The sequence below is a fragment of the Chlorocebus sabaeus genome, chromosome 12 (assembly GCF_047675955.1).
Source record: "Chlorocebus sabaeus isolate Y175 chromosome 12, mChlSab1.0.hap1, whole genome shotgun sequence".
NCBI classification, from domain to species: domain Eukaryota; kingdom Metazoa; phylum Chordata; class Mammalia; order Primates; family Cercopithecidae; genus Chlorocebus; species Chlorocebus sabaeus.
Window position 1 is genome coordinate 7,108,806 of NC_132915.1, and position 6,000 is coordinate 7,114,805.

General features: G+C 36.4%; 1 long non-coding RNA gene across 1 annotated transcript in view; it reads right to left on the reverse strand.

Moving 5' to 3' along the window:
• Positions 1 to 5,784, reverse strand: part of LOC140713032 (uncharacterized) — a 62,774-nt gene extending 56,990 nt beyond the window's left edge. Inside the window, exons 1-2 of the long non-coding RNA XR_012094915.1 lie at positions 5,760 to 5,784; positions 5,484 to 5,618 (exon numbers count right to left, since the gene is read on the reverse strand). This is a non-coding gene — a long non-coding RNA (uncharacterized lncRNA). The remainder of the gene's footprint in view (positions 1 to 5,483; positions 5,619 to 5,759) is intronic.
• Positions 5,785 to 6,000: the final 216 nt, after the last annotated feature.

Here is a 6,000-nt window from a genome sequence, read left to right on the forward strand (position 1 = left end):
AAAACAAAAATAAATACAAAGGAAACATGAAGGTTACACCAGAAGTGGTAAGCAAATACACTTGAAAACGAGTAAACGTGCCTAACGATCACAAGATGGCTGCCACAGCTCTAGATCTTATGCTCTTACATCAGCATCCTATGCAGGAGCAAAATGTCAGCAAGGCCTCTGTTACGAAATGCTGGCTTAGATTTAATCATCATTTGTCTCCTAGCATGGGCATATTGCTACCCCTGAAAAAAAACTCAGGGTGTATGGGCAAATAGAAGTGGAGTGGAATAACTGCTGGATGAGCAGTTTAACATGGGAGACAAAAACAAACAAACAAACAAAAAAAGATGTAGAAGAGTGGAATGGCATAATTAACAAACTTAACTATAAATGTATATAAATCTATACACACAGACACATTTCTCTTATGCCAACAAAGACCATACCCTCTTTTCAAACACAAACAGAACATCCACAAAAATTGTTGCTAAGGTAGAACACAGAGAACAGCTTAAGAAATTCCCAAATGAAAAAATCAGATAAGCCACATTTTCTGAACAGATGGCAGAAAAAGTAAGCATTAATATCAAAAGCCTGGCAAAATGGTTCTATTTCAAGATTTTAAAACACGCTTTAAGATAAAAAAGAAAAGAAAAACTAAATAACTGGAATTAGTTATGGATTAAGAAATGAATGTCCATGAGAGTACCACGTCACGAAAGACATGGACAAAGCAGTCGTCAGAGGAAAATTTGTAGCTCTCAACCCTGGTGCTAGAAAACAAGAGAGGCAGAAAAAAAATAATAAAATAAAAGCAAAGATAGCAAAAGTAAGAAAATAATAAAAATAAAAGTAAACATCAGTGAAAGAAAGCATAAACAAACAGAATGGTAGTGCTTTGAAAATAAAAAATAATTTAAATAAATTTCTGGACATTCTGAACAAGTAAAAAACAAAAACAGTCGGCAGCAACCAGGCATAAATGAAAGCATTTGAAGTGAAAACGTGTCCAAAACTGAAGTTATAAAAAGGTTAGAACTGAATACAACTTTATATCAATATTTTTGGGACTTTAGATGAAAGTAATGCTAATCCAGGAAAATATAAATTACAGTAGAATCCCTCTAATCCAACACAGTCCAGGCCTATAGTCAGTCGGTTAAGTGAAAAAAGTGTTTAAAGTGAATAATTATTTTAAAAAAGTCATTATGGATCTCAAACTTTTACTTTAATTGAAACCATAGAAACATATATTCACTCACCAATGTTTTATGCAGGGTTAATGCCTTATCTTTAAAATTGAACATCTGATTGTATTTCTACCTCATTTTTCTTATGTAAACACTTATAGTTCACTTTTGACAATTTATGGGTTTTGATTTTTGAAACAGAGGGAAAATATTAAGACATACACTGTTCAGTAATGCCCCCTAATCCATGCGGGATATGTCCCAGGTCCCCTAGGGGATGCTTGAAACCACAGATACCAAACATGATTGCTGTCAGTTGGAACACATTTTTGTTGAAGTCTTCCATCCATAGATTCAATGCCTTTCCCACCTTAACTAAATACTTACCAACACTGTGGCCATAACTTTTGCAGCTGGAGGTATGACAGCAAAACTAGCACAAATTTCTTTTTCTCTCTTTACAGTTTTACAGTTGGCAGGTTCGTTCTCATCATAGATCTTACCAACATCAGCATAGTATTTGTTCCCCTTATTAAGTTGAGAACTTTCACCTTTTCACTTAAAGGAAACACTTTATGGCTTTTCTTCGGCATATTTGAGCTGTCAGCATCACTACTCTTGCTCTTTGGAGTCACTATTAACCAAAATAAGAGTGACTTGAATGCAGGGCACTGTGATACTGATACCATGACAGCCAATCTGCTAACCAAGATGGCTACTTGGTGACCAACAGGTGGGGAGTGTCTACAGCTGGATAAAAGATGATTTAAATCCTGGGCAGGATGGAATGGGACAGCAAGAGAATTCATCATGCCACTTAGAACACTCTGCAATTTAAAATTTATAAATTGTTTATTTCTGGAATTTTCCATTTAATATTCTCAGACCATGGTTGACTTTGGGTAATGGAAACTGAGGAAAGGGCAATGTCAGATAAGCGGAGTGGGGGGGGGGGGTGACTATTGTAATCTGATTGTGGAATTCTTGTAAATCAAAGCTTCTCAAACTTTACTGTGCACACAAATGTCTTGGGGATCTTGTTAAAATGCAGAGTCTGACTCAGTAGGTGTGGGTGGGGTTTTGAGATTTGGCATTTCTAACAGGCTTCCAGCTGATATTGGTGCATGGGCCACACTTTGAGTAATAAGGATATAAATTCCTGCCTTCACCCATGCTTCCAGTTGTATTAGAACATTTAAGTACAAATCATTTATCTAAGTGACTCAATTCTATCTAGTCCTCCTAAAGTATTCAACTTAGTCTTCATGAAAATGAAAACTTGTTTTTGGCAATTATGCCATTGGTCCATATAATGTTAAATTAAATAAAGTAATTATACAGGTACACTTGTAAATAAATTTGAGAGCAAACACAGTTGAAAGCTGGTAAGCATTTACCTTAAATCATGGAAGCAGAGGGTAGAATTATAACAGAAAGTAACCTATAGGCCTACCAAAATATCCAGCTTGTTGTGAGAATCCTCCCTTCAAAAGCACTTTACCCTGTCCCTGAAAAAGCCCCAGACCCAGAGGTTATAGGTAGGTTTTACCAAATTTGCAAGGCATAAGTATTCCCAATCTTATGTATGTTTTTTCAGTAAGCAAAAAATGAGACATATGTTCTGCTTTGATTTGAATGTTTGAGCCCTTTGAAACTCATGTTGACATTTCATTGCCATTGCAACAGTATTAAGAAGAGGGGCCTTTGATAATTAATTATGTCATGGGGGCTCCATGAGTGGGTCAATGCTGTTATCTCGGGAGTGGAATGACTCTTGCCAGAGGCCAGCATCACGCTCTTGGACTTACCAGCCTTCAGAACCATGAGCCAAATAAACTTATTTTCTTTATAAATTACCCAGTCTGTGGTATTCTGTTACAGCAACAGGAAATGGACTAAGACATGTGTATAGTCTGCTCTCATGCTGCTAATAAAGACATACTCAAGACTGGGTAATTTATAAAGGAAAGAGTTCCACACAGCTGGGGAGGCCTCACAATCATGGGGGAAGACAAAGGAAAAGCAAAGGAACGTCTTACATGACAGCAGGCAAGAGCATATGTGCAGGGAACTGCCCTTTATAAAACTGTCAGATCTTGTGAGACTTATTCACCGTCACGAGAACAGCACGGGAAAGACCTACCCCCATGATTCAATTACCTCCCACCGTGTCCCTTCCATGACACCTGGGAATGATGAGAGCTACAATTCAAGACGAGATTGGGCTAGGGGCACAGCCAAACCACATGAACATGTCCCAACTCATTGTGTAAAGTTCATACAATCCTTATCCCAAATTAGGTAAGAGTACGAGAAAAAAAAATCACATTCATATAATTATCAACATAAATATGAAAATCCCAATTAAATTTTAGCTCACTGATTTTAATTTTATATTTTAAAGAAGTAAAATATGATGAAAAATCAGGGCTAATACTTCAAATGTAAGAATGGTTCAATATCAGAAAATCTATTGACATAGTTTATCCCCTTCACGGACAAAGGAGAAAAACTATGTATCCTCTCAATGGATATAAAAGTATTTTAAAATATTCAATATTTTTTCCTAATTAAGGAAAAAATCCTTGTTCACTTATTAGTAGAAAATATTCCCTTAACCTAATAGAGGCTATCTATTGGAAATCTACAGTTGAACCTTAAAGAACACAAATAATTTTGAATAAATAGAAAGACCTATCATTTTCCTGAAAGGATGCCCTAATATTATAAAGATTGCATTTTTCCCAAATAATATAAACTCATTTCAATCACAATAAAAATCCAAAGAAGATTTCTCTTTTTAGTTGGAATTGTCAAACTGATTCTCAAGTTTATATGCAAAATAAAATGCATAAGAATAGCTGTTCTGAAACATTTGGAGAAGACAAGTAACAGATAGGGAGATTTTAGCAAACAAATAAATAGTATCTGGAATGTATAATGAGCATCTACAAAACCATAAGAACAATGCAAACAATGAAAGAGAAAAACTGACAAAATAAATAGGCTATTTACAGAAAACGAAATACAGGTAGCTAATAAACACACATAAAAATGTCCAGTCTCAGGAAATTGCAAATTCAAATCAGGGTTCGTTTGTTTGGGTTTTTGGCCATTGGATTAGAAACAATGGGAAGAGTTGTTAAATACATTATATTCCATCCACTTAAGGAAAAAGATATGTTAAATAATTGTATTTCATCCATTTAAGGAAAAAGATAGATTGCTATCAAATATAGCGAACACACAAAGAAGAACATGTACGTGTAAACTCTAAGTGTGTGTACCTGAGAAAAAAGTCAGTGCATCTAGAATGCCAGTGCCCAGCCTAGACATGCTGGGCTGTTAACCCAGGCCCAGTGCCTTGTACAATTTGCTCAGGACACTAGTATGTTATTGAATCTCTGGTATGAGGATCTATTAATAGATTTTTTTAAGTGCCCTAGCCAAATTCTATGCCTTCTAGAAAAATATTCTGCTTCTGTTGTTCCTTTAGAGAGCTGTTCAGCATAGAATCTAGATGTTTCCTTCTGAAACAAATCCAATAACTATTCAACTATCAAATTTAGCATTCTGGCTGTATAGAAAAATAACAATGCTATATTAAGTTACCACTGTGAAGTAGGTGGCCAAACTGTATATGTGACATTCTTAGATTTTTCAACAAACTGAATATGCCTAAGGCACGTTTCCTGAATGCTTCTTCCAACAGCCAAAGCATGATATTATCATCCACACAATTTACATTCCCAGAATGGAAGTTTGCATTCCGACAAGGAAAAAGCTCTGAGGCCCAGGCCCCTGCCCCGCTGCATGCCATATATTTTGGGAGAGTCATCCTTTCTCAGGGACTTGGTTTGCCACTATGTTCAGGGGGAACAGTATGAGTCACCTCCTCCCAGGGCTTTTCAAGAATCAATAAAATGAATTTGAAACAAACAAAGATTTGATCCAACATGAATACTGATTTTAACAACTTGTTTTGATTCCCTTGACGTTTTCCATTTCTGATTTTAGAACGGAATGAAATTATTTTTGAATGCATGTTTATGAATTTTCTGGCCACTTTTAAGCCTTTAACTATTTCACACTTTCTCTCTGAAGATCAAAGAAACTCTAGTAACATGGAAATTCATGCTCTGAGTAGTGACAAGCCAGTGACTTTTTCTATAGAAAGGGTACCAGACTCCAATGTGAAAATCTGAAGCAGCTTTACATTCAAGCAAGTGCAGTTCAATCTCTTCCTGACTCATTGTCTCATCAACATGCAAAGCTCTTGAAGAGAAACCATCTCTTATTTGCCTGAGGGAGTCCTGGCAGACGTTTTGAATGTGGATGTGGAAGTTCTTCCCTCGTCTCCATCCTGTCAAGAGCCGTGGAGCAAACAGCAGGATGAGGAAGACACGGAAGACAAAACTGATAACGCACGTCACCTCGCTGCTGCAGGAGATGGGATGTAACTTCTGTTCAGCCTCTTTGGGGTTTGGGTTTTGACCAAGTAAACCGGGAATGTTGTTAATATATCAAGCCAGCTTTTATTGTTTGTCTTAACCAAAGAAAACACAAAATGACACTTACTTTGTTGCTCAATTCGGTTTTAACTTGTTGATGTCCCTCCCCCACCAAAAAAATCATACTTGAAAATGCCTGGCAGGGCCCCCTGAGATCTAGGGTTTGAAATGCTCTTTTGACAAGTTGAGAGGTTAAAAAGAATTCAGAAACATACTGTAGAGCCTCATGGGGGATTTTAGAAAAAAAATATGCAAAGCATCTTTAAATGTGTGGAAAATTGCACTGAAGTCAGATTGTTTTCCTATTG